This window comes from Podarcis erhardii (assembly GCF_964252035.2).
Source record: "Podarcis erhardii genome assembly, chromosome: 15".
In the NCBI taxonomy this organism is placed as follows: domain Eukaryota; kingdom Metazoa; phylum Chordata; class Lepidosauria; order Squamata; family Lacertidae; genus Podarcis; species Podarcis erhardii.
In genome coordinates this window covers 43,071,584-43,097,199 of record NC_138505.1, presented here as the reverse complement: position 1 = coordinate 43,097,199, position 25,616 = coordinate 43,071,584, and the positions used below count along the sequence as shown (strand labels likewise).

The window sequence follows — 25,616 nt, the reverse complement described above, 5'->3', positions numbered from 1 at the left end:
ACAAAGGAAACAAACTTGCAAGACGTTTTCGTCTTGCGAAGCAAGCCCATAGGGAAATCCGTCTTGCGAAGCAACTCAAAAAACGAAAAACTCTTTCGTTTTGCGAGTTTTTCGTCTTACGAGGCATTCGTCTTGCGAGGTACCACTGTATGTTGGAACTGCAGTCCCAAGAGCCCTCTGGAGAGTTGGAGTTTGAGGAAGGAGGTTGGGACAGAGCAATTGTGCTGGAGTTTGGCAGAGTTTGGGGAGTTTTTGGAGGAGGGTTTTTTTAGCCATTATTTGAGATGACACACGCATCATCGTCTTCCTCAGGTGATGACAAACCCAAAAGGCAGAGAGTGGTGCCCAGACTGGAGGAGAAGTTGGAAGTACTGGACTGTTTACAGGATGGCATGAGCGTTTGTGCTGTGGCACACAAGTTTGGCAGGAATGAATCCAGCATAGGTGCCACTAAGATATGGGAGAAATAAATCCGGGCATCAGTGGCAGCGAGTACACCTACAACCGCCAAGGTTCCCAGGTACATGCGAGACGAGGCCATGGGGAAGGCACATAAGGCCCTGAACCTGTGGCTAGAGGACATGACTCTCCAGCGTATCCCCATTGATGGCAGTACTTTGTGCAAGAAGACTCTCAGGCTGTATGCACGCTTCAAGCAGCCTGCAAAGGAGTTCCGAGCCAGAGTCAAATGATGTGTCAATCTGAAGAACATTGGCGACCATGTTGAAGCTGCATCCGTGGACCAGGAGGCTGCCCAAGCATGCCCTGACCAGCTGAGGAGACACCAAGTGCGTCCTGACCAGCGGAAAAGACAAAAGCGCCAGCTGCCCATCGCCATGTTCCTCGGTGAGACACCACCAGCCCCACCAAGTGCATCTGACCCACAGCCAAGCACTACTGATCTACCCCGCTTGTTGTGGTTTGCAATAGATCCACTCCTGCCGCTGGGCACTTTGCAACACACCCTGGGGCTTGAAGGCTCAGGACTGGGTGCGAAATACACCCCCTTCCCCTGCTTTGCCACAGATTTGCTGCTGATGGTGAGGAAAACCCACCAATGTTCCAGGCACAGGGCAGCTCTTCAAAAGAAGACAAGCCACCAGGCCAGGAAGGAAAGCAGAGCAGCTCTGTGGATCCGGGAGATCCCGGGTCTTCCTGAATGATGCAAGAAGCCTACTGCTGAGCCTCTGCCACCTTCTCTCCTGTGTCTTCTGCTGGGCCCCCTCTCCCAAGCTGCCTCCATGCCAGCTCAGCCCAAGCTACGCAAGTGTCTGGTGGCTTTGGATGGCTTCATGGAGACCAATGGAGCAGCTGGCGGAGCCCTCTGGCACAGCCTAGCAGACAGCTTTGCCTGGGCTGCCTTCCCACAGACCAAGCCAAGCAGATGGGCAGTCTGACTCACAAGTCCCTGCAGGCAGCCAGCTGGCACCCTTCGGCCAATGTCTGGCACCTCTGGGCTGCCACATTGTGTTCCCCTGGGCAGGTCCTTGGCACCTTCCACTCACTGGCAGGCTGGCTTCTTTTGGACATGCACCTGGTGCCGAAAAGTAGACAAGCCCATTGTGCTGCCAGTTGGCAGGGAGGGCTAGGCTGGCACAGCCAGGCAGGCATGGTGGCTGATTGCAGAACAGATTTCTACTCCCTTCTCCTGGTTGCCAGAGATGGAGAGGGTGGTATGGGGATTTTCTCCTTCCCTCCCTCCCTCCCTCTCTCTTTCCCCTCCCCCCTCCCCCCCCCCCTCAGCTTCCGCCTGCAGCTGACAAGCCTCTCCTGCTCCTGCTCCTGCCAACTCCATTCTCCCAGACCATGTGCATCTAAAAATACTTGGCTCTTTGGAAGGTGGAAGAGCCAAGAGTAACCAGGCACTGTGAAAACCCTGTAGTGGTTCAAGCATCTAATGAGCTGGCCTAGCATGTTGGTGATCTGGGATCAGGTCCCAATCCTCCCCCGCCCCGTCATAACAACCCCACAGGGCAGCCACAGGGCAGCCACTCTGCCTCCCCACCCCCTTCCTTGCCCCATGGCTTCCCTTCTCTGTGCCTGGTGCCTAAACTCAGGGCAGAGCTTTCTCAGTGATGAAACCACCATGGTGAACTTCCAAGAGAAGGCAGCTCTGCTCCTAACCCTTTGGGCATCAGGCGGGGATTTCAGGAGGCTCCAGGTGAGGAAACTGGGCTCCGTAAGTTTTCTGGCAGTGTATGTTTTCAAGATGGACCCTTCATGTCATCTTAGTGATCTCATCTTGCTTTATTATATAATTATATGTTTGGGGGATCAGTCTGGATGATACCTGTGGCTCCCTTCTAGTGCCCCTGCCCCTGACACCTTGGCAGGGGTGACCACATGTTTTTGCAAACCTAAAAAATAACCAGAAACAAAAAAATCCTTGGAGGCGGAAGAAGAATAGAATGTAACTGTATCTTTGAAAAACACACACACAGAGAGAGAAACTTCACATTGTATTATGCAGCCAGAGTGAGAAACCACATACAACAGTGGAATAAATAAGTTGTGATGTTGCTGCAATATCTCTCTGGTCTCACAGCCTGACTGTCCTAGCTGAAGTAGAGCCCTGTTCTGCATGTCTTGCTAGTCTATGAAGCCGCATCCAGAGGCAGAATTTGAACCTGGTCTTCCTTCTAAGACAGGGCCTAGGTGTGGGGAGGCAGAAGAGCTCCCTGGGCTGAGAGGCATGGCAGTGAGGGGCCCAGAGACATGGGCAGCGAAAGGCAGGATGATGCCAGAGCGAGGGGCAGGGCAGTTGCTGCATCAGAATCATCCTACCTTGTGGGAAATACCTCTAATGGGATTGAGCCTGCCAGGCTTCCTTAGTGCTCCATGAATCAGTGCAATTAAACTTTTAAAAGCTTTAACTTCAAATTGAGAAGGTATACCAGATAACTGGGAAAAGCATGGACATCGTAGAGAAGTCCTTCTCTCTGCATTCTTTCGGCTTTGGACATGTGCCTGTGAGATGCAGTCAGTTGGGGAAGGAATTCTGGTCTGGGGTTTGTAAGTCTTGGAGAGGGGAGTCTCTTGGCTTCTGGCACTCACCTTAGCAAGCCAGGCATTTTTAAACAAAATTGTGTCTGGAGAGACTAGCTGAGCCTAGACACAATCCAGAGACAGCTTCAGTGTCACAAAATGTGTGGGGTGTGTTATTACTAGAGCAGTCGAGTACAACATTTTCCTGTTGCCTAGAACGGACACAGAGGGGAATGTGGCTCCAGACAGGGAGGACTTCCTGTCCTACCTGCTCTGGAGCTTCCTCCCCTTGTGTGTGACCAGGTAGATGGGCATGACCCTAGCTGACCACATCAAGGGCTGGCCACGCAACCATCTCTCTCTTGGTCTCTTGCTCTCCTGGCTCTTAGCCAGTGCATGGCTCAACCTTCACATAGGATGAGCCCACAGGCAGAAAGTCTGAGATGTAGCCCAGGCTTCTTTTCACTGTAGCCACAAGGTAGAGCCTGCCTTCAGAGTAACTGCTGTGAACTGAAGGTGAGTAAAACTTGATTCTTACTTTTAAAGAAGACTGTGTTGTGTTATTATTATTTTAAGAGGGAAATAAAGGGGAAACTTACCAGGAACAAGCCAGACTGGATTGCTTAATTAAAGGATTCTAACGAATCATCATGGGGTCATGAAGAGTTGGACACAACCAAACAACAACAACGAATCATCAATGCTTCCAATAAGTTGAAAAGGGAATGTGCTCTGCTGTTTACTCACTAGAGTGAGTGAGGAGGGATAATATCAAAACAATATATCCTCTCCTACCTTCCTTAACATTCCCACAAAATGTGCCTAAGAGGACAAGAGCATCCGGTTTATTTCCCCGAAGTCACAACTTTTCTTCTCTAAACCATGAATGATGGCTTTTCTGTTTCAAATGTTGTTTACTTTTAGGATTCTTCCATGGTCAATATCTTCCCCGCAAACCGTTCCATGCCTCTGGATGTTGGTGTCTGCCATCCATCATTCCGTTTTCAAAATAGGCTGTTTATTTATTTGTGAGTTTATTGGCCACTTCTCTTTTTCAAAAACTAAGATATTAAATATCCATTCACACTAAAGCAAAGCTCTCTTCCACCCCACCCCTATGGCAACCTCCCTGGGTGTCCTACAACCTTCAGAGAAGGCTCTTCACACACCTCTGCCAAGGGAGGAAGTGTGACTTCTCGGTGGTGGCTCCTTCCAAATGCTTCCCTGCAGAGGCACAGCTGGTGCGAACTTTACAATCATTTCAGCATCGAGTCAAAACTTCCCCAGGTAGTTTAAAGCTGGTCATTTCAGTCTACTCTTGTTTTTGGTCTAATATGTCTTATTTATTTCAACATAATGCAATTTCTGTGGCATGTTTAATTTTTATTTGTGTCTATTGCATACTGCTTTCCTGGGATCTGTAAAGTTGCAGGTGAAATATGCTTTTAAGTAAATGCATTTTACATTTGGGAAATGGATACTCCACAGGGACCCCGACAGCCTTCCAGGCTCCCTGTTCACTGTCTCTTGCTCTATCCTTCTGGCTTTTTGGTCTCTCTCTGCTCCTGCTCCTCCTCCTCCCACACCACACTTTGTGTTTTCTTCTTCCTCTCCTCCATCCCCCAAACTCAGCAAACCCCACAGCAATAAAAATCAGGATGATGCCAGTACTAATGCTCTTTTGCAGGATTTGACGCTTGACGCACCATTCTCAAGGACGGTGGCAAGAGCTGAACCAGAGACATCTTCACCCGGCCTTTCCAGGGGAGCATCTAGGGGGGAAGTGTGTGTGTGTGTGTGTGTGTGTGTGTGTGTGTGTCCCGCCTCTGGCTTCTGTTTCCACCTGTCCTTTCCCGGCTGTCTGGAGCTGGTCGGCCAGCAGTCCGTCCATGACAAGTGATGAAATATTTATCTCTCACCTCTACGCAGATCAGATCCGTTTCTCAAATCATGTATAAAACATCTGCGGGAACCACTTACTTACTTCTCATGTATTTTTTATGAGGCTGAACTGAAGTTTCAAATAGGTAAACATAAAAATATCAAGAAGTACTTTAGGAAAAAAAGTTATTTCATAAACTATCAAGAGACCAATTTAAAAAGCCTCACCGTGTCCCTCCCTCCCTCCCTCCCTCCCTCCCTCTCTTGCATGCCTAGCCCAAATTCGCACCAAGGGGAAGCTCTTGGCTCTTCTGCAGCCTTGCTGGGGTCTCTGCTCGGAAAACAAACCCTCTCTTGCTCCATTTAACTCTTCCCCCTTCACCTTTCGGATGGGGCCAGAGGTGAGATGTGCAGCCTGCACCCTCCCTACCCTGATTAGGACAGTCCTTCTGTGCTGACTGAAAGAAAAAAATCAAGGATGAAAGAAACAGATGCGTGTGTAGTGGTTTTGATATACAGGGCACAAGGAAATTGTGAGTTGCTCCACCCCATTGCAGAAATGGTGCCCAGCACCCCTCTTTGCTCTGGCCTAGTCCAAGCTGCTCCTCCCCAGTCCTCATCGCCCCCTTGTGGTGATGCCTGGAATCTCCCTGGAGTGTTTGCAGGCACTAAGGATGGAGACACCTGTCGATTTTGGTTCTCCAGTCTTCTCATTTCCCCAGTTTTCAAGTCAGTTCCACACACTTCCAAAACAATTTGGATTTTTAAAAAAAATATCCTAATGAAAATTCATCAAGATTTAATTGTGAATTTCTCCTAATATGCATGTATTTGTATGCGGTTTTGACTAACATGTACATTTTTGCAAAGCCATTTCCTCTCAGATTTTTGCATGATATTCTCACTAATATATGCATTTTTATGCCCACTTTACCTTAGTAGATGCATTTTTGTAGACATAACTGGGCTGGAGAACTGCGCTGCAAAATTATAAGAAGTGCAATCTTTGAGGCTTGGGTCTGTGTTTCACTTGACAGACTGGTTTGGAAAGTGTGAATTGGCTAAGTTTGCCTTGAAGTACAAAGTGAACAGAACTCCTTCCCCATCCCAAGCTGCCACTTCCAATCCCCCCAGTTTCTGGCTGTGGAGCCCGTGTGATCTCCCTCCATCAGGACCGCTGGCAAGGGCCCAGAATTCCTCCGGGGCCTCTGTCTCCCAGGGATCCCACAGCTGACGCCTTGTGTGCCGTCTCCTGCGCTGCACCTCTGTTCCAGTTATGGGTCCCCTGAAACGTGGCCCTCCGCCTTCAGATTGTTGGGTGTGATGTTCTTCCAGGTAAACATATAAGTCATTGTGAAAGCAACAGAATGCTTTCTTTTGGAACTGAAGTTGTATTCTGCTTAAATGTAGAAATGGCTAAGCTGTTTGCATAAAATATAAGGTATACATTATAGCATCATGGCATATAACATGCACAGAGAGATGGGACTGTTTTGTGGATGATTGGAATGCATTGTATGGAAATGAGAGACTAGAAAGATATTAGCTTACCCAGATTACGTATTTCTTCCTGCCTCTCTTCTATTCATCAATGTATTATAATGCCTTTCTTTTCCCTTTCTGTAGTTTAATGAACAACAAATTTATTTATTTTGCTTTTGTTAAGCATCATTTTGTTCTTTGGTATGAACTAATTCAGGTCAACTAATTAATTCAAAAATATTTAAATTACATCTGAAAGTCTTTTCTATAGTTTCCTGGTGAACTGAATGTGAATTTAGTTACTTTTCCAGTGGAACTTTGGGTGATTTTAAATTCTGGCTGAGTGATGGGAGGTTGGGTCCAAAAACGTGTTTTCAATACAAGTACTGATCAAAGCTGCAGGTAGCAAGGCACCATCTCAGAAGACGTCCTTCGCACTTAGGGGGAAAAGAAAGCCTGTTCTCAGATGGAGCTTGTTCACCCCATCAGACAAGTACACTCCAAACACAAATAAGGGGTGCCCCTTTCCTTCCAAATTACTCTAGATGGACTAAGATTCCTTTCATCATGCATGGTGGCCTATTTATTTTTAATTTGAAAGCTGCTCCACATAAACTGTGTTTCAACCTCATTGCTCAACCTTAGCTTTTGTGGTGGGACAAAACCGATGTGCCCCTCCAGTGCCAAACTCTGTCATTATCAGAGGATGCCTTGAAAGGTTTGGAAAGAAGGAAAGAAGAAAGCTTTGACTGTACATATTCACAACATGAAGCTGGCCTCTAAAGGATTAAAAAGCAAGGGAACAATGTTAGGTGACTTAGAAAAACGGAATACCAAGGGTCCCATTGGTAACAGTGGTGAAAGTCTTGAGTTCTGAAGGAATATTTGCCAGGCATGGAGAGCTTGGGTCATTTTGCCTTCTGTGGTAGCTTCTGGCTTGGCTCACTCACTTGAGTCATCTAACATTAGATGTTGTCCAGGCACCTGCTTGCCCTTTGTTGCTTGGAGGTCAAGTGCTGGGGAGGGGCATGTTGCAGGCATCTGGTCCTGCCTTTGGAAGGGGACTGTTCTAGATACCCACTTGGTCCCCTGTTCATCATGCAACTGTTTTGGATGCTGTTGTTGCGTGTTGCAGAGTCAGAAGGTAATGGAACAAATGGGGAAAAACCAGCTCAGCATTAGCAACTCTCTATTACTTCTCCTCTTTCCATTTGGTTGGGTCTAGAGACCCAGTTGGTCATGACCGACTTGTCCTACTGATTCAGTGGGACTCAAGCATGAAGAACTCCCAGCTGCGCTCCCAGTTGCACAGAGTAAGACACCTGGGTTTTCACTCCCCCACCCCCCACATACCGCCTGCACAGAGGGATATGGGGGGGGGGGGTTCATTCATCCACTTCTCACAGAAGAGAACCAACCCAATAGGAGGCTCCTGGATTTGCTTGTGGATAGACATGAAACTCCCAGTTGGATTATGCATGCCTCCAGATTTTGCAAGGCAGTTTCAGTATGCAAATACCAAGTATGCTCTCCGTGTGTGTGTGTGTGTGTGTGTGAGAGAGAGAGAGAGAGAGAGAGAGAGAGAGAGAGAGAGAGACAAACTGCATATTTTATGTAAGAAACTGTACAAAACGTGTACAACTTAAATAAGGAGTTTTCACGAATTCCTGCAAAACAGTGCAGGCTGGACCTGTGATGGAGCCCTAGCAAAACTGAGCTAAGCTTTTCTATCCATTTCTTGCCACACAACCCAAGCCTCTTTTGTTCCAGAGGGTCCCCCTCACTCCTCAAGAGTAGCCTTTGGAAGGCTTTGGAAGGGGGCAAGGAACTTGGGGTGGGGTGGGGAGAGACAACAGAAACTGGGTATTCTGACATCCTACAGTAAACCCACCTCAGGAACAACTCTCAGTCTAGTCCCAACTCCGACTTTAGTCTGATTAATGCAGCTTGGAAACTATGGACCTAAAAAGATGGTCCCTACCACTGTTTCCCACTTTGCTTTGTTTTTGGCTTTAAAAAATGGGAATTCTGGGTTTTTTCATTCTCTGGTTTTCAGGCCAGAGAAGGGGGTGGGGTGGGGGGGGTTGAGGGAGGAGGGCAGGAGCTGAGTCCAGCACTCTCCTGACATCAGCACCATAGGCTTCCTCTCCATCTCCCTGGGGGGCCTGGGCCTGGCTGCCGGACACTGTTCCCCCTCCCCAATATCTTCCTTCCTAGGGGCATCAGGCTGCAACAGGAGAGGAGGCCCCTCCAGCGGGAGAGATGGGGCTGCAGAAGACGCCCTCCCCAGAGAGCTCAGAGCTAAGATCCAGGCAGGAGGTGAAGCGTGTCTTTATTGTATTTCTGTAATGGTTTTAACTGGGCACTGGCTGGTTGGCTTTCGCACCAAATGGTTTTAAACCTCTCTTTCATCTACTGGTTTTCATTGTGTCTATGGGTTCATTCATTTTTTGCTGCCTTTTACTTCCTGCTGTTTTTATGATGGTGTTTTAAAGTGTTGCGGGGTTTTGAAAAACAGGCTCTAAATAAGTCAACAAATAGAGATGAGGCATGTGCCTTTCTCCTTGGAAAAAGCCACACACGCTTTCCTGGGAAATAATCCTTTAGGCTGAGCCAAAGGGACAGAGCATGTCTTTGTCAGGCTTGCTAGGATTCCTCAACTCGCTCACTCTTCAGCCGCTGGTCCCATTCCCCCTTGTAGACTCCCTACGGGTTAATATGGATCCCCCCCCCCTGCAAACTTCTCATTCAGATCTGACATGCGGGAGAGCTAATGGGATCTCCACACCTCAGAAGCACCTTTGGAGGGTGCTTGAAAAAGGCACCAACTCTTATTGAAATAGCAGCAGACTAAAGCACCGCAGCTAGCATAATTTAAGGGGGCTTTAATTTCCTCTCCTGCTCTTTTGAATCCTTTTCAAGAAGCGCAGCTCGCCTCAGCTCTCCTTTCTTCCTCCCTTCCCCTGCCAGGGCCATGTCTAGCAAGTGATACAGGCAACCTTACACAGGCGGGTTAAAAATAGAGACTACTTCCATTCATTTTGCCTCTAAGCATTATTAGTTAAATATTGTTTCTCTGGAAAGGCCTTTAATTTAAGGCTAAAATGCAGAAAATTTCTTTCGGAGAGTGAACTCTTTCCTCCTGCTCCTGCTTCCCCCTCTCTCTTTCCCTCTTGTGCATGAATATTAATGTCTTTCTCAGAGAGATATTCTTGGAGAGAGAGAGAGAGAGAGAGAGAGAGAGAGAGAGAGAGAGAGAGAGAAGGGGGGCAACAACCAGCCCAAGAATAAATTAAGTACCTACAGATTTTTCTAATTCCTCTTTTTTTGGTGACATGCCGTCATTACATCAAATTACTGAGATGGGCTCCCGTGTGTGTGTGTGTGTGTGTGAAAATTATGGAATATAAAGTATATGTAAATGGCGTGCGAGGCTGTGAAGAAAGGCGAGGGACGGGCGCGCAGGCATTAGGTATTCCGCAGGCGTCCTTGCGAGCCAATTAATCAAGCCGTGGCGAGGAAAGATGCAGAAGCGATGAGTTCGCCCTTCATGTTGATGAGGCCGGTCCAGGGCAAATGCTGGTGCACCTGAGCTCATAGTTAGGCATGCAGAAAGGAATCATGGGAATATCTTCACGCCTTTGTCTTTCTCATGAAGGATGGAAAATGTCAAGCTGTTTTTTGGCTGCATGTGGGAGAATGGCTAAGAATTTGCAGTCTGGCAATGCAAGCGATTAACTCTTTCCCGCCTCTCCCGTCGTCTTTCGTTTGCACGCTGAACGATCCTTTGGGGCGGGTAGCTGCTATCATTTATTATTGTTTTATTTATTTGTTGCATTTCTATCCCACCTTTTCCCTCGAGGACCTCAGGGCAGCATCCATGGTCCTCCCCCTCCTCATTCAATTCCCACAACAACCCTGCGAGGCTGTGACTGCAAACTCTGTGGCCAAGTGTGGATTTGAACCCTGGTCTTCCAGGTCCAAGTCCAACACCACACAGGCAGTCCTGCAAAGTGTGTGGTAAACATTCATCATTATGTTTGCTAACTAAGCATCACTGTGAGCTGTGATTGTTCCCATTTTACAGATGGGGAACTGGGGCCGTTTGGGAGAATGGCCGTAGTAGCTCAGCGGCAGAGAATCTGCTTTGTGTGCAAAGGGCCAAGATTCAAACCCCAGCCTGGAATCCTGGAGAGCAGCCGGGGGAGGAACACTTGAGGGGCCCCATCCCCCATGAGGGCAGAGGCCAACCACAAGCCCCAGTTGCTCACAAGGCAGCCACAAGTGCAGTAACTCTGGCTTGCCTGGGCCTTCCCCAACTCTCCTCCGTGGCCTCTGCCTCCCCCTTCAAGACAGCTGCTTTCAGCACCCCAAGGTCAATCAGTTTAATAGTGGGCTTCCCCCCCTCCTGCTCCCGGGGTTGATGGGGTTAGGGAGAGAGAAGTCAGGGGGGTCTCTTGCTACCCACTTTGCAATGGCACCCCAAGATCACCTTTGGTGGGCCAGCCCCATGGTATCCTCACCCCAAAGGGTTGGCTTGGTAGAGGGAGTGTATTCTCTGCCTCCCATGAAGGAGCCACCTGGGTGCTAGCTCTTGCTGCCCTACCCTTCTCTTGGCTGGTGGAGCTGCTGCCATGGCTCCTCTGAAGATGGATGGGGACCTTCTAGAAGGGGCAGTGATGGCGGCAGGAGGAGGCGACCCCTTGTGGGCTGAACCAGTGTCAAGGCAGCTTCCCGGGTTAGGATGCCCATTCCAGGGCTAGGCAAGCTCTCAGCAGCTCTCTGTGAGTCCCACGGACAAGAAGCTTTTAGCAGGCTGCAGTGACAGAGTTCCCACCTCAACCAGTTCCATTATTATTATTATTATTTATTAAGCTTATTGGTGCCCCCCCCAAAGCAATTCAAAGCAACCCACAACAAGTAAGCAAGTGGATGCATGCACTGAAACCAGCAGAAAGCAAAACAGAGAAAAATCTGAAAGGCATTTATAATTTTAAAATGCAAAATTAAAATACCACTCAAGGAGGCCACAGATAATTAAAAGCCAAAGGCCTGGCAGAAAAGGAATGCTTTTGCCTGATGCCTCAAGATATATAATGATGGTGCCAGGCAACCCTCCCCAGGGAGAACATTTTGCATGTAGGGAGCCACCATAGAAAAGGCCCTGTTCTCATGTTTCCACCCTCCAGTCCTCTCGTGGGGGGGCACAAGGAGGGGGGCCTCAGACAGGGATTGCAGAGTATCAGTTGGTTCATATGGGGAGAGGCGGCCCTTGAGGTGTTGTGGTCCTGAACCTCATGGTTTTCTTCATTTATTCTCAGCTTTTGAGTTCTACAGAACTCTTCCTCTGCCTTAGACATACAAAACCAAAAAGCTGAGACACTCCCGTGGCCCAGCCAGGCCAGTTGTTCCCAAGGTGCCTTTGGAGCAAGGAAAGGGACTTTGCTTTCTGTGAGACATCATCACACAGAGCCACATCCTCATCTGGGTTCCTGGCAAGCTGATTATACTCTACACAGTGTAGCTGAAGCCAGCCTGTCTCCTCTTTACTCATGACATTTATATCCCACTTGAGCTTCCCAAGAGCTCAAGGCATGGTTACGGTCTCTTCCCCCTTTTATCCTCACAACAACCCTGTGAGGTAGGTCAGGTTGAGAGACTGTGACTATCTGAGGGTCACCCAGGGAGCTTCATGGCCAGGAGATGATTTGCATCTGGATCTGCCTGTTCTGAGTGCAGCAGTCTTGCTGCTGAGCTGGTGCCAGACATCCTCAGTGCACACTTCAAAAGGCATTGGCACAGGGGATGCTACTTCATCCAATTTCCAAAGCATCTCCTTACTCAGATTCAGTTTTTTCCTGTGAATTGATCCATAAACAAAACAATCAGAAGGTGTTATTTGGCACTGCAGAAGCCAAAGAGAAACTTACAATTAGCAACTCACTTCTTTGTGTGTAACATAGAGCCCTGCAGGATTAACTTTCTCTGGCCCTTCCCACAGGGGCCAATCGATGCCTCTAGGAAGCCCACAAGCAGGCCAACAAGAGCACCAAATAAAACATTTTTCCAATTAGACAATTGTAGAAACAGCCCCTGAAACCTCAAGGTGGCTCCTCCTTTTATGGTTTCCTCCACAGATCCACATTCACGTTTGAAGAGTGAATGCAAGTGCAACACTTTGCCACCACGTGGCCTGCATCTCCTTTCACTCCCAATATGCACACCTGGAAGCCATTCCCAGCTCCTCTTCCTTTGTCAAGGAGTCTAAGGAAAGTGGCCTGGCTGAAAGAGGTGCAGAGGCGAGTTGAGAGTCATTCTGCAAAGAGGTGACCTCACTGCTGTGATCCAATGAGGGTCATCTCAAGATACGCCCAAGGAAATTGGGTTTTTTTTGGGGGGGGGGTGCAGAAGCCATTGCCCAAGGCTACTCATTATATGCGGAAGCATTTCTCTGGTATTAATTAGACATAAAAACTAACTTACTGATATAATTAGTTCCAAGATATGAAAGACAGCATTGAAGGGGGCAGCATTGAAGCCTGTAGGGTGGGGTGCCAAGGCGAGGTAGGAAGCCCCCTAGGGAGTTCCTTTGATCCTCATGCTGTTCCTGAGCTACCTTTTTCACCACTGCAAAACTCCTCATCATATTTTAAAAGAGAATGAAAACGGGGAACAGTTGCTGGATCCTCCCTTGTGTGCTTTTTCTACCGCTTGCCCCAAGTAGGTGTGTGAGCAAGTGCCCTGGCAGTCATCTCTAGGACTAGCTATAGGGACATGGGAAGCTGCCCTATTCCAAGTCAGGGCACCGCTGGGCAACTTCCTGGCTCAGCCCTGATGGGCAGAGGCATCAAGATTTCAGGCAGGAGTCTTTCCCCAGCTTTGCCTGAAGATGCTACTGGAGACCGAACCTGGGCTCTTTTGCATGGTCTGCAGCCAGAAGTGTCCAGAGGACAGGGCTGGCTAGGTAGTGCAGTGGTTAGAGTGTCCTGGGAGAGACCAGAGCTCAATTCCCCACTCAGCCATGAAGCTCACTGGGTGACCTTGGGCCAGACTCTGCCTTGCAGTCCTTACAGGGTTGTTGTACGGATAAGAAGATGGGGGAAGGAGCATGAACACCACTTTGGTAGATTTATTTGCATGCATATATACCATTTTCTCCAAGGAGCTCAGTGTGGTTCTCCCTGTCCTCATTTAATTCCTACAGCATCCCTGTGCGGTAGGCTGGGCTGAGAGACGGTGTCAGACTCAAGAGACAGGGAGCTCCCTGTTCAAACACATCATTCACCTCTTCATTTAGGATTCTCCGAATCCTTTGACCTTCCTCCGCCTTTCCATGCTTACCATTATCAATCTTTTCCCCCCAACTGCTTATCTTATTTTCTTTAATTTGTAAAAAAAAAAAAAAATAGTAATCCATTTTCCATGGTTTTTCGTACATTACAAGCATTACTCAAATCCTGCCAAACCTTTTAGTTGTTTACAGTGTTCTCTTAAATACACTATAATTTTTTCCCATTCCTTCTTAAAATTCTTCTCTTCCTGGTTTCTGATTCTCTCAGTCAGTTTCGTCCATCATCTTCATCAGCCATTCCTCTCTGGCTGGAACTTTTGTCTTCTTTCCATCTCTGGGCCAGTAGTTTTCTCGTTACTGTTGTCGTGTACATGAATAGTCGTTTCTGCTCCTTCGGAATCTCTGACCCTAAAATGCCTAACAAAAAAGCCTCTCTCTTTTTCACAAATGTTAATTTAAACATTTTTTTTCAACTCATTGTAAATCATTTCCCAGAATGCTTTAGTTACCTTGCACATCCACCACATCTGGTAGAAGGTGCCTTCCTTCTCCTTACATTTCCAGCAAACATTGGAAGCAGTTCTATACATTTTCGCTAATTTTACAGGTGTTAAGTACCACCGATACATCAGTTTCATATACCGTAGTTTTCCTTCAACTGTAAATTTTATGTCTTCCCTCCATAATTTTTCCCAAGATGAAAACTGAATATTATGCCCAATGTCTTGTGCCCATTGTATCATTACTGATTTGACATCTTTGTCCTTAGGGTTGTGGTGGATTCTTTGCTCTGACTCAGCCCCAGGCACTGTGAAAGCAGGGCCTTGGCGCTTCTTGTGACTGGGCGGGAGAGGGGCTCATCCTGGCTCTTCACCCGAAGCCCAGCCCTGCTGCCCCACAAACCACAGCCTGCTTTTGTTCTACACTCCCTCTGCAGCTCCAGATCGATACCAGCGCTGAGACTTCGGCTGTGCTTACCTCTTTCCGATAACAAGGACCGGGAGAGGACTATCAAGAAACACATGTAATCTGCAGCAACACCAGCCATACGGGAATCCCACTGCCGGCCTCCAATTGCGGCATAATTCATTTCACAGCGTATGAGGAAAGTTGAGTTATTGGGACATGTGACGTTTATTTAGTTACACGTCTCCGGTGGGAGTTTTCAGGGGCCATTAATGCAGGGTATTTGCATGGCTAGTTTACATGCCTTGGCTTGTTATTGGTGTCTATATTCTTCCTGCTCCTCACTCTCCATTCCCATTCAAAGTTTGGCAGCCGAGGTGTCAGGGCTAAAAAATGGAAGGACCTCCCTCCGAAATGAAATAATTTTGTTGTTCAGTTCCGAGCGATTTTGTAATTTCATGCTTGTGTATGATAATTTTATGCTGTCCTGCTCCACGTAACTCAGCGGTGCCAAAGCCTGACAGGTGATAAATACAATCTTTTCCGCCAGGCGTGCGACAGGCCAGTGTGAGGGGGAGAGGAGGGAGAAAGGGACAATTCTGCACCTCGGTCTCAGCACCTCTGGCGTCCCACGCCAGACCCTTTTCTCCCGCCATTTCATGCCTCAGAGCAGAGCAGCTCCTCCTCCTCCTCCTCCTCCTTGCTGCAGGGCAGGGACAGGGGGCTGGTTGTGTGTCACCCTGGAAGCTGCCCTAAAGTGCACACAGCTGGAACCGAGACCCCAGATGTGGTGTGGCATGGAATGGGAAGTGATGGTGATTCTGGCAAGCCTCCCTTTCCCCTCCCTCTCTCTGGGCGCCATGATTTAGAGGAGCCTCTTCCTAATGGAATTCAGCAGAACTGTAACCTTTCAGAGAAATTATTTTTACAAATCTGTTAAACATTTGAAAGGCAGCACATTCCAATAAAAGGACAGGATTTCTTAACGTTTATCACCAAGCCATGGGTTTTTTAAACAGTTAAACTTCTGCAGACAATTTTTGTAAAAAATGTTTCTCCTCGGGACAGAGAGGAGGGGGAGAAAATGAGTCCAAAGTTGATTAAGGAAATGCCGTGGGGGGGGGGGGACATGATGGTTGCTGGCAGGATGTGAGCGAGAGGCAGATGCAGAGGAATTAAGCAGGTGGAAATGGGAGAGGGAGGGGGAGACCAAGCCGGACCTGCGAAGGAGCTGGGCAAGCAAGATCTTGGCTGGGCGACCCTCCTTGAGAGAGGGCTTCATTCTGCTGCACTTCTCATCTGCAACTCCGGGAGGACGCTCCAGAGGAAAATGCAGAAAGCGAGGGGGGGGAGGGGGGCAGTGGCCTTCATTTCCAACATTTTCTCCCAGCCTGTGAAAACTGGAAAGAAAGGGCTCAGGGTGGGAAGCTGTGCTACGCAAGCACAAGAAGAAGCAGGAAGAGCCCCCAACTCATTACCAAGAATTTCATTGCTGAGAATATTTATAAACCATTTCAGCAGAGTTCAGAAAGCTGCTTACCCCATAGCGAGATGCGTTTCTTTTTTTAAAAAATCATTGTTATTTAAGAACATTTATAGATATAGCATGATAGCATTATAGAATTGTAGAGTTGGAAGGGACCCTAAGGATCATCTAGTCCAACCCCCTGCAATGCTGGAACATGGAGCTGCCCCGTACAGAGATCAAACCTGCAAGCTGGGTATTAGAAGCACCACGCTCCAACCAACTGAACTATCTAGGCTACAGATATATATGCTTGTACAGTACACCACTTGTTAAATTGTGGGTGAACATATCAGACGACGCAGCGATTTCTCCAAAGCAGCTCTTTATTTGTAAGCTGGAACAGAACTGAACAGCAAACAGCTCAGCCGGCCTGCTTTTATAGGCAGCCGGCTGTCAACATTGTAGCAACAACAACCCAGGGTTTCCCGCCTAAAATAACTGACGTGGACCTGAGTGAAAACTATACACACGATACTCCTGGTGGCCAGGGTGAGAACTTCAATACATAACACCTCTTCACCTCTTAAGTGGTACACAAGAAACTTCAGATGCATAAAATACCAGTCATCTGCTGCCCCTCTGGTTCTGCGACAGAGTTTTGCTGTTTTTATTTTATGATTTAAATCAAATTTGTTCTTCTTTAATGGTTTTGTGTGTGCCATTTTTATAACCAGCTCTTCCTGCTGTTGGAGTCTCTTTTCTTGTAACTTGAATCTTTTGGTTCGGATCCTAGCCTCCAGAGCAGGCGATAACAAGCTTGCTCCAACCACTATGGGACAGACTTTTACATATTTCAATGTCTATCTATCACATCTCCTCTCTGTCTCCTCTTATCCAAGCTAAACATACCATCTGCATGAAGTACATAAAGATTTCTTAAGGAGAGGTGTTGTTACGATGTTGTTGCTTTGCTGTTATTTCTTATTATTGCTACTAATTCTTGTACCCCACAGTGATGCTCTCCTTGAGTTCAGTCCACTGGGTCAGGCAGAATTGCTACTGAATTCATTTATGCCGAGAGAAGGCCAGTGCGAGGAGTGCCACCCCAGTCTCCACACAGCAAGAGACTCTTGGAATGAAAGTCAACGGAGACTGTCGTATCTTTAGGATGTATGCAGGACTTTTTTCAGCTGGAACTCACAGGAACTCTCAGGTGTGCACCATTGCCATTCTAAGAGGAGTTCATGGTGAGGTCTGGCACCTCTTTCCCCAGAAAAATAGCAGGGGATGTATGGTTTTATTTACACATACACACACACACACACACACATATATACACAATCTCTGTGTAGGATGCAGGGGCCCACAGCCTTAACACCCCAGTAGCTCTTGCCTCCCAGCTAGGGTTCCAGGGGAGCCCCAAAGTCCAGTTTAGGCTCAGCACAGAGCAAGACATCTCTCTGCATCTCCCTTTCTGCTCTCCCACAAAAAGTGAGAGTGGGGTGGGGGAAAGGCCAGGGGCGGACTTTTGCCCCTGCGCCCTGTGCAGGATAACCAGTCATGCGGCCCTAAATCCACCTCTGGAAAGACCCACCCCTTTGTTTCTGTGGCAAGGGAGCTCACTCTTCTAAGATGCAGATGGCAGGTATTAGCTGAGCAACTCAGGTCATTGCCTTGAGAAAGGGACCAGATTGGCTGGTCTGCCGGGCTCCCTTTCATACATTCCAGCCTCACAGATACAGGATCACAGGTATGAAAGTTCCCCCAAGGGATCATCCTGACTGACTCTCAAACTCATAGCAATATTTATTCCTTTTAAGCTTTAAAAAAAGTCATCACCCAGCCACCCACCAGATGGACTGGATCATGCTCAGGACTCTTTGCTGCCACTGAACGCAAAGAGGGGAAGCCTGTTCCGCACAGCACCGCCAGGACTTGATGGCATCCCATTGCTCTGAGTGGGGGTTATAGGGAAAAGAGATTTCTGCCTTAGCAGCCACAGGATGCCACCAAGCTCCCAGGGGAACTTGCTGCATGGGGAGCAGCAAGGCTCCCCTTCCACCCCTCCAGGCTAGGGACACCTAGATGAAGAGTTTTTAAGTTTAAAATCGAGCAGCCTTGTTCCCAGAAAGTCAACACCAGAGCAGGGGCTGAGTGGGTTGTGGCAGGGAAGGAACAGGAAAGACTTCTTTGCACATCACATAGTTAAACTATGGCATTTGCCACCAGAGGATGGAATAATAGTCAGGAGCCTGGATGGCTTCAGAAGGTATATGACCTGAAGGAGTGTCTCCTCCTCCATCATCCAGCTCTGAGAGTCTTCTGCTGGTTCCTCACTGCGAGAAGCAAAGATACAGGGAACCAGGCAGAGGGCTTTCTGGGTAGTGGCACCTGCCCTGTGGAACGCCCTCCCATCAGATGTCAAGGAAATAAACAACTATCTGACTTTTAGAAGACATCTGAAGGCAGCCCTGTTCAGGAAAGGTTTTAATGTTTGATGTTTTAGTATGTTCTGATATATGCTGTGAGCCACCCAGAGTGGCTGAGGAAACCCAGTCAGATGGGTGGGGTATAGATAAAAAAATTATGATGATGATAAAGATTACCCACCTGCTGCTGGATTTTACTGATGTTCTTAATATTGATACAAGCCACCCTGATCTCTTGAGTGGTGATTGGCCAGCTTCGGTGTCCTTGGAATGAAGGTCAGTGGGGACTGGAGTGTCTTCAGGGTATGTGGTTTTATTTACTCATCTATACCACCTGAGCACAGGATGGAGGGGCTCACAGCATGAACACCCCAGCAGACCTCGCTTCTGTATAAGTCACAGCTTTGAATCCAGCACAGAGCAAGTAGGTCTCTGTGTCTACATCTTCCAGCCTGCTTCCAGCTCAGCTCCCCCCTCTGCTCTACTGTTCCCCTGCCTAGCAGCTCAGTGAGGGAGCTGAAGGAAAGGCCCAAGCATTTGCTCTAGGGCACAGAGCAATTCCTTTGCTTCTGCTAATTAAGGTGCTTAACTAGTCAGCCAATGCCATTGCGTAGACAAAGAGGCTGGTTGGGAAAACTTGTTCTCACAGATACTGGAACCCAGGAATGGGAAAGTAAGCGGGGAATCACCCAGGCTGGTGTCCCAAAACATACAATATCATTGGGCCAGTTAAGAGGCTGGCATAATGTTATGCCAACAATAAAGCTGGCATAAAGTATATCAACTCACGTTCGATGTAATGGTGAGACAGAGCAGGAGGTTTTCGGACTCCCTCGGAAGCTCATTCCAGCTCTGCCCCAACAGAACTTCACAGCTCACCAAAGGGGTTGGCATGGGACCCAACCAGAAAGGGCTCTTGACACAGCATCAGCCTGGGAGATCTAAGATTGGTCTCCCACTACAAAAAGAGGGGGACCAATCCTAGATGTAGTTCAAATGATTAGTGGAATGGCGTGAGAGGGGGCCAAAAAGACTTCAGGGGCCTTCAGGGCGTTCTCAGGCTGACCACTCTCCCTGCTCCCTGCCTCTACCCAAATTCCAGAAATTATCTCCACCCTGTAAAGTTCTCCTTCACCTTCAAGTCGCAAGGTGTAGAAGTTGATCTTCTGGCACATATTTTTTTATCATGTCACATACAGAGCGTCTCTCCAAAAAATACAGATGAAACATACATAACCATTAGAAACTCTGGGAATCCTAGAAGTGCATAAGAACTGATATATTTCCTGAGGAATGGTATGTATTATATTAAAACTATATAAAGGGTTTAATAAAATGGTGGAAATAAAGCCGGAGCGAAGGCTCTCAATCTGCAGGAGGGGAGGGGAAGCGATCTTTCTTTGATGCCTATTAAATGTTCCAGCAGATGAAACCTTATATTCTGCCAGGAAATGAGTTTGCCACAAGCCGATTGGGGCCTGACGCGTGTGCACGGCTTTACCACTGTCATCCCTCTTCTTCGAGCAGCAATACATTATGCCGCCTCCATTTTTCATTCCTTGCTGCCCCAAATGCAAATTTCCCTCTCTGTTGTTTATATTAGGTTTTCAAATATATGAAAATCCAGCGATTGGAAGGAGAGTGCCAAGGCCAAGAGAGCTTCCTGATCCTTCTTCCCCCCAAATCTGGTGCTTTCCCCCGGGGGGGGGGCAAACTGTGCTAAAAAGCAGCCCCTAAAAAGGATGGATTCTGGGTGCATCCTGAATAAACTATACATGTTTCCATGTCTGGGCCTTCTCATGCACACTGCTTCTAGATGGTGCACAAAGGGGGCATCCAAGCCCCCAGCTCCCATTCAAGCTTGCTGTACTCAGATCTGAGGGCTGCTGGAGAGGGAGGGGGCTCCAATGGGTCCCACAACTGGGCACAAAGGAAGGCTATGAGGAGCTGCATCCAAACACCCAGATCCTCCCACCTGTCTTCCCATTTCCCAGACACACCATTTGGTCAGATCAAGATGCTTAAGACAACAAAATGATTCTGGCTAACGTGTTGAGAAGAGCCAATGTCGCCAGAACCAATCTGCTGATGATGCTGAACAAGTGGCCTTGAAAGGGGTAAGCTGTGTCTGCTCTGCACTGTGAGGCAAAGTATCTCTTTTGGACTGAATTCTGTGGATATGTTTTTACAACTGTATTCAAGAGTTCAAGAACATTTCTTTCCCAAAGGCCACACTGAGCAATTTTTTTGCTTATGGGAAACAAATAATTTTTGCAGGAGTTCATAGACTCATAGAATTGTAGAGGTGGAAGGGACCCCAGGGTCCTCTAGTCCACCCCCTGCAAAGCAGGCATCTCAGCTCAAGCATCCATGGCAGGTGGCCATCCAACCTCTGCTTAAAGAGTTGCTGCCTAAGCCCTGTTTTCCTTGCTGACTTATTTCTGAGCATCGTGTAGCTGTGCTAGAACTGAGCCTCCTTTGGATACTGGAGTTTGTCAGCCACTCTCCCAGGCCAGTGTGTAGCCATTTTGGGTTTTATTTCTGTTATGCTGATTCAGCCCCAGATCGTTACCAGTAGCTGTTTTCCAGCTCTAATTCCCTTTATGGGTAAACCTGCCCCCACACCCAATGGCATCTTTCCCACTAAAAACAAAACACAACATTTTCTATTGCACTACATTCTCGGCACCAGCAGAGTTGGCACCACGCTGGGTGGTTGCTGCTGATCCTGCTGTAATTATTATTAATTAAACTTATTAATTACCTTACACAAATATCTCAAGGGGATGTCCAATGAAATACACATCAAGTACCTGAGTTAACAAAGGTTAAAAGCACAACAACCACAACCCACTAGAAGCCATCTTCATATCAATAGCTCCTAAAAAGAAACCCTCTATCTCCTGCAACATAAACATCATCACCATAAGATTAATCAGCTCAAAACAACACACAGCCCCTCCCCTTGTCACCACTGCCCCCCACAAAGCAATGATAGGCTATCAGATCTCAAATGACTGGGAGAAAAAGGTTTTGCTTGGGACCATCAGCAGAGCCTGTGCCCACCTCCTCCCTCCACCGCCTGAGAATCAGTCAGGGGCCAGGGAGGCCTGGACTGGCACCTCAGAGGCACCCTCCTGCCTCCAACTCATCCTGGATGCAGCCAGCACCTTTGGAAAGAGAGCGCTCAGCGGATGATCTGCATGAGCTCACCATCCATCATGAATGAAGGTCAAGTCACAGGTGATTTCCATCATTTTACAATTATATGCCACATAGAGAGACTCAGGGGTGGGGGTAGTAATAAAGCAGACATGGCCAAACTGCACTCCAGGAGTCAGGCTTTGCTTATTATTTTCCCATCCCCTTAGCTTTACAACTCTCTCTCTCTCTCTCTCTCTCTCTCCCCACAGGTGTTATTTTACTGGTTTTTAACATTATCATCCAACTCATCCTTCACCCCAAAATGGGGGGTTATGTTGTGATGACTGTCATTTTACAGAAAGAGATCTAAGCCGGAAAGGGCATCGTTTGTGTCTTCATCTGAAATACCCACCAGGCCCACTGGCAGACCAACTCTGCCTCACAAAGATGTCTGCAGGCATAACATAAAGGCTGGCAGCATCCACCCTGTCAGGTGGAAATCTCTTCCAGATCACCACAGTGCCTGGAGACTGTCAGGTCATGTACCCACAGCAGTGACCAGAATGACCACAGGGAGAAGTACAGAGAGAAGAAAGGCCCTGGCACATCCAGTGGCAGAGCAAGCCGATCGGGCGCCTAGGGCAGCGCAAGTGCCATCTGCAGGGGTGGGGCCAGCCGGGGCAGGATGCTCCGCGGGGCCTCCCAGGAATCTGCCTGCCTCCTCCCACTCAGCCACCCTACATCTGAGGGGGAGGTGGTGGGTGGACCATTTGGGGCAGCGCAGAGCCTGCGGGCGCCCAAGCCACAGCGTCACTCCCAGGAGAGAGGCGTGGCTCGGGCGTCCTGCAGGCCCCGCGGTGAGTGCTGCCTGGCATTTTGTCACCTCAGTGATGACATCCAGGGTGGTCCACCCCCACCGCACCCCCCTTCCTCCGCCCCTGGGCGCATCTGCAGCAGCACAACCGGACTTCTTCCAACAAAACATGCCTCTCCCGCATGTCTTTACAGCAACAGCAGGCACTGTAAATCTCTAACAGAACCCTCTTTCTGGTTCTGTTCTGTTGTTAGTTGGCACTGGTGGATGGAGGAAGCAGTGGCCTCAGAGGCTGAGTGACAACCTGTCAGAAGTGCTAGGATAGTAGAATTACAGCAGAGGCCCAGGTCAGGTTAGAGGTCACGTCAGGTGGATTCATTGTGAGGAGGGTGGTCAGGTGATGATGAGGAACTGGAGGAGTTTGGAGAGTTGGAACAGGCTGACCCAGGGGAAGGTACCAGTGGGTTAGGGGATGCAAACCTGGGCTCCAGTAAGAGCCCAGTCCAGGGGAAGGTTCCAGCAGATTGGAAGGTGGAGATCTGGACCCAGGGAAATGCCTAGTGACCTGTGAGAAGAGCAATCCACCTCTGTGATACTGGACACCTCAAACACCACACCAATGGGGGCTGAGGCAGCTCTGGCACCTTCCCCTGTGAGTGAGCTTGCAGGGGAGGCTCCCAGGAACAAATCCAGCAGCAAATCAATTCCACTGACTCTGCCTCCATCTTCAGAGACACAAAGATGACAGCTTCAGTGCTAGTATAAAGACTTGCATGTCCAGCCTCGAGGGGTGGGGGTGGGGGGAACACACCTGCTTGCCCAGTCTTGACGGTCAGGATGTAACCTGCCAGCCCCACTCTTCAAAAGGGGGGCACAAGGGGCATGCCAATTGTTGGATCAATGCCTTAGCTAAGCCTAGCCATGTACTGCACTATTCTGCTGTGCTTTACCTGTGTGCAATCTGTTGACCGATGCCTGGATGCGGCACTGATGTCATCCAAAAACTTTTCAAAGCCTCCAGTCATAGTAATGGTTTACATTCTGAGCCCAAAGGGGGCGAGCCTGGACACTTAGGCCCCTTCCAGAGTTGAGGACTGGAAAGGGGAAGTCCATGGCTTTCTTCAGCTAAAGGGTATCAACACTGGATCCATCGGGGTTTTTGTTGGTTTTTTTAGTTAATTGTTTAATTCCAATGCCACCCTTCATCCAAGGATCACAGGGTTACAATAGTTGCACCCCAAATTAATGAATGGTCAAGTTGGGGAGAACGTTTTTCCAAATATTATTCAGGGGGCAGAGACTTTCCCCCAGCAGCCCATTTATCCACTCAGCCTGATAAGATGACAATTTGCACCCAGTAGGACTTTGTGGAGGTTTGGGTTGTTGTAGCTGCAGCTGGGTTTGACCTTCCAGGGTCAGGAGGAGTCGGGACATGCAACTCATGGGGGGGGGTCTGTAATAATAATAATAATAATAATAATAATAATAATAATAATAATAATTTTATTATTTATATATGGCATGTGACAAGTGGTGCTCTCTCTCTCAAGCCCATGCCATTATGCTTGCCTCTCCAGGGCTGCTCAGCAGTGGCATAAGTGCCTCACTTCAAGGTATGTTGCTGCAGGAATATTGATCTTCTGAAATGTTCAATGTGCTGCTAAGGGCTTATGCCTCTCACAAAAGGATGTGGCAGAGATGGCAGGTCCAGGAAGAAGGAAGAGATGGAAACCCTCATCTCTTAATGCTGGGCAAACTAATTTTGGCAAGGTAGTTATAGTGGTACCTTGGTTTATGAACTTAATCCATTCCGGAAGTCTTTTCTTAAACCAAAGTGTTATTTCCCATAGCAGCGGGGGACTCAATTTACAAATGAAACACTCTCAACAGGAAGCAAAACATGTTCTTATTCCAAGGCAAAGTTCACAAACAAAAACACCTACTTCCAGATTTTCAGCGTTCTTCTTTTTTTAAAATATTTTTATTAGGAATTGCAACATAACATTTTATGAAAAAACATATCATCCTTACCCCCCTATTTTTCCCCTCCCCCCTCCCTAAAATATAACCCTCCCTCCCTCCCCCCCCCCAGACTTCCCTCAGCTCCTTTCTCTGGTTTATCAACATATGTTATTCTCTGCAAGTTACAAAATTGTATAGATCCTTAATTTATCTATCTAAATGTTGTCTATAAAAAGTTTGTGAATGTTTATTCAAAACCTGCTAAGGAGTCCAGTTCACTTTGTTGTTTCTTTAAATGCTTTGTAAAGGGTTCCCATTCATCTTTAAAGTCACAGTTATCCTTGTCACATAATTTATGTGTCAGTTTTGCCAATTCTGCATAGTCCATCAGTTTCTCTTGCCACAGTTCTTTAGTCGGGATTTCTTCATTCTTCCATCCTTGTACTATTAAGACTCTTGCGGCCGTTGTCACATACATGAAGATGTTTTTCAGTTTCCTTGGCAGGTCTTTTCCTACAATCCCTAACAAAAATGCTTCAGGTTTTTTTAACAAATGTTAATTGGAACATTTTCTTCAACTCATTATATATCATTTCCCTTTTTTTTTCTTCAAATTTTGCTACAATCCCACCATATATGATAAAAGGTCCCTTCTTTTTCTTTACATTTCCAACACATATTTGAACTGGTTTTATACATTCTTCCTAACTGCACTGATGTTATATTACCATCTGTACATCATTTTCATATAATTTTCTTTCAACAAGGAGCAGTCTGTAAATTTTAAGTCAGTTTTCCATAGCCTTTCCCAATCTTCGAACATGATGTTATGACCTATGTCTTGTGCCCATTTCATCATGACTGATTTCACCTCTTCATCTTTCGCCTCCCATTCTAGCAAAATACTATACGCACCTTTCAGCAGCTTTGCTTTTCCTTCTAAGACTTCCCTTTGGAATCTGGATATCATGTAGCTAAATCCTTTCTTGTTGTCTTCTGTATATGTTTCATGTAGTTGTCCATAGTGCAGCCAACTCTGAAAATGATCTTTTATTTCCTCATACTCTCTTAATTTCCAGTTTCCATCTTGGTCCAGGTTTGCAGCGTTCTTAATCCAAGTTGTTCATAAACTAAGTTGTTCTTAACTCAAGGTACTACTGTATTTCATTTGGTAGGTGCCTTCTACAACAGCACCTCCCCAGCCATGTATTTTTTCTGCTCCACCCCCCTCCAGCTGTTCCTGCTGGGTTTGGC

At 47.6% G+C, this 25,616-nt stretch overlaps 1 long non-coding RNA gene across 1 annotated transcript in view; it reads left to right on the top strand.

Annotated features, from left to right (window-relative positions):
• Positions 1–25,616, top strand: part of LOC309330774 — a 384,684-nt gene that overhangs the window by 223,453 nt on the left and 135,615 nt on the right. The window lies entirely within an intron of this gene.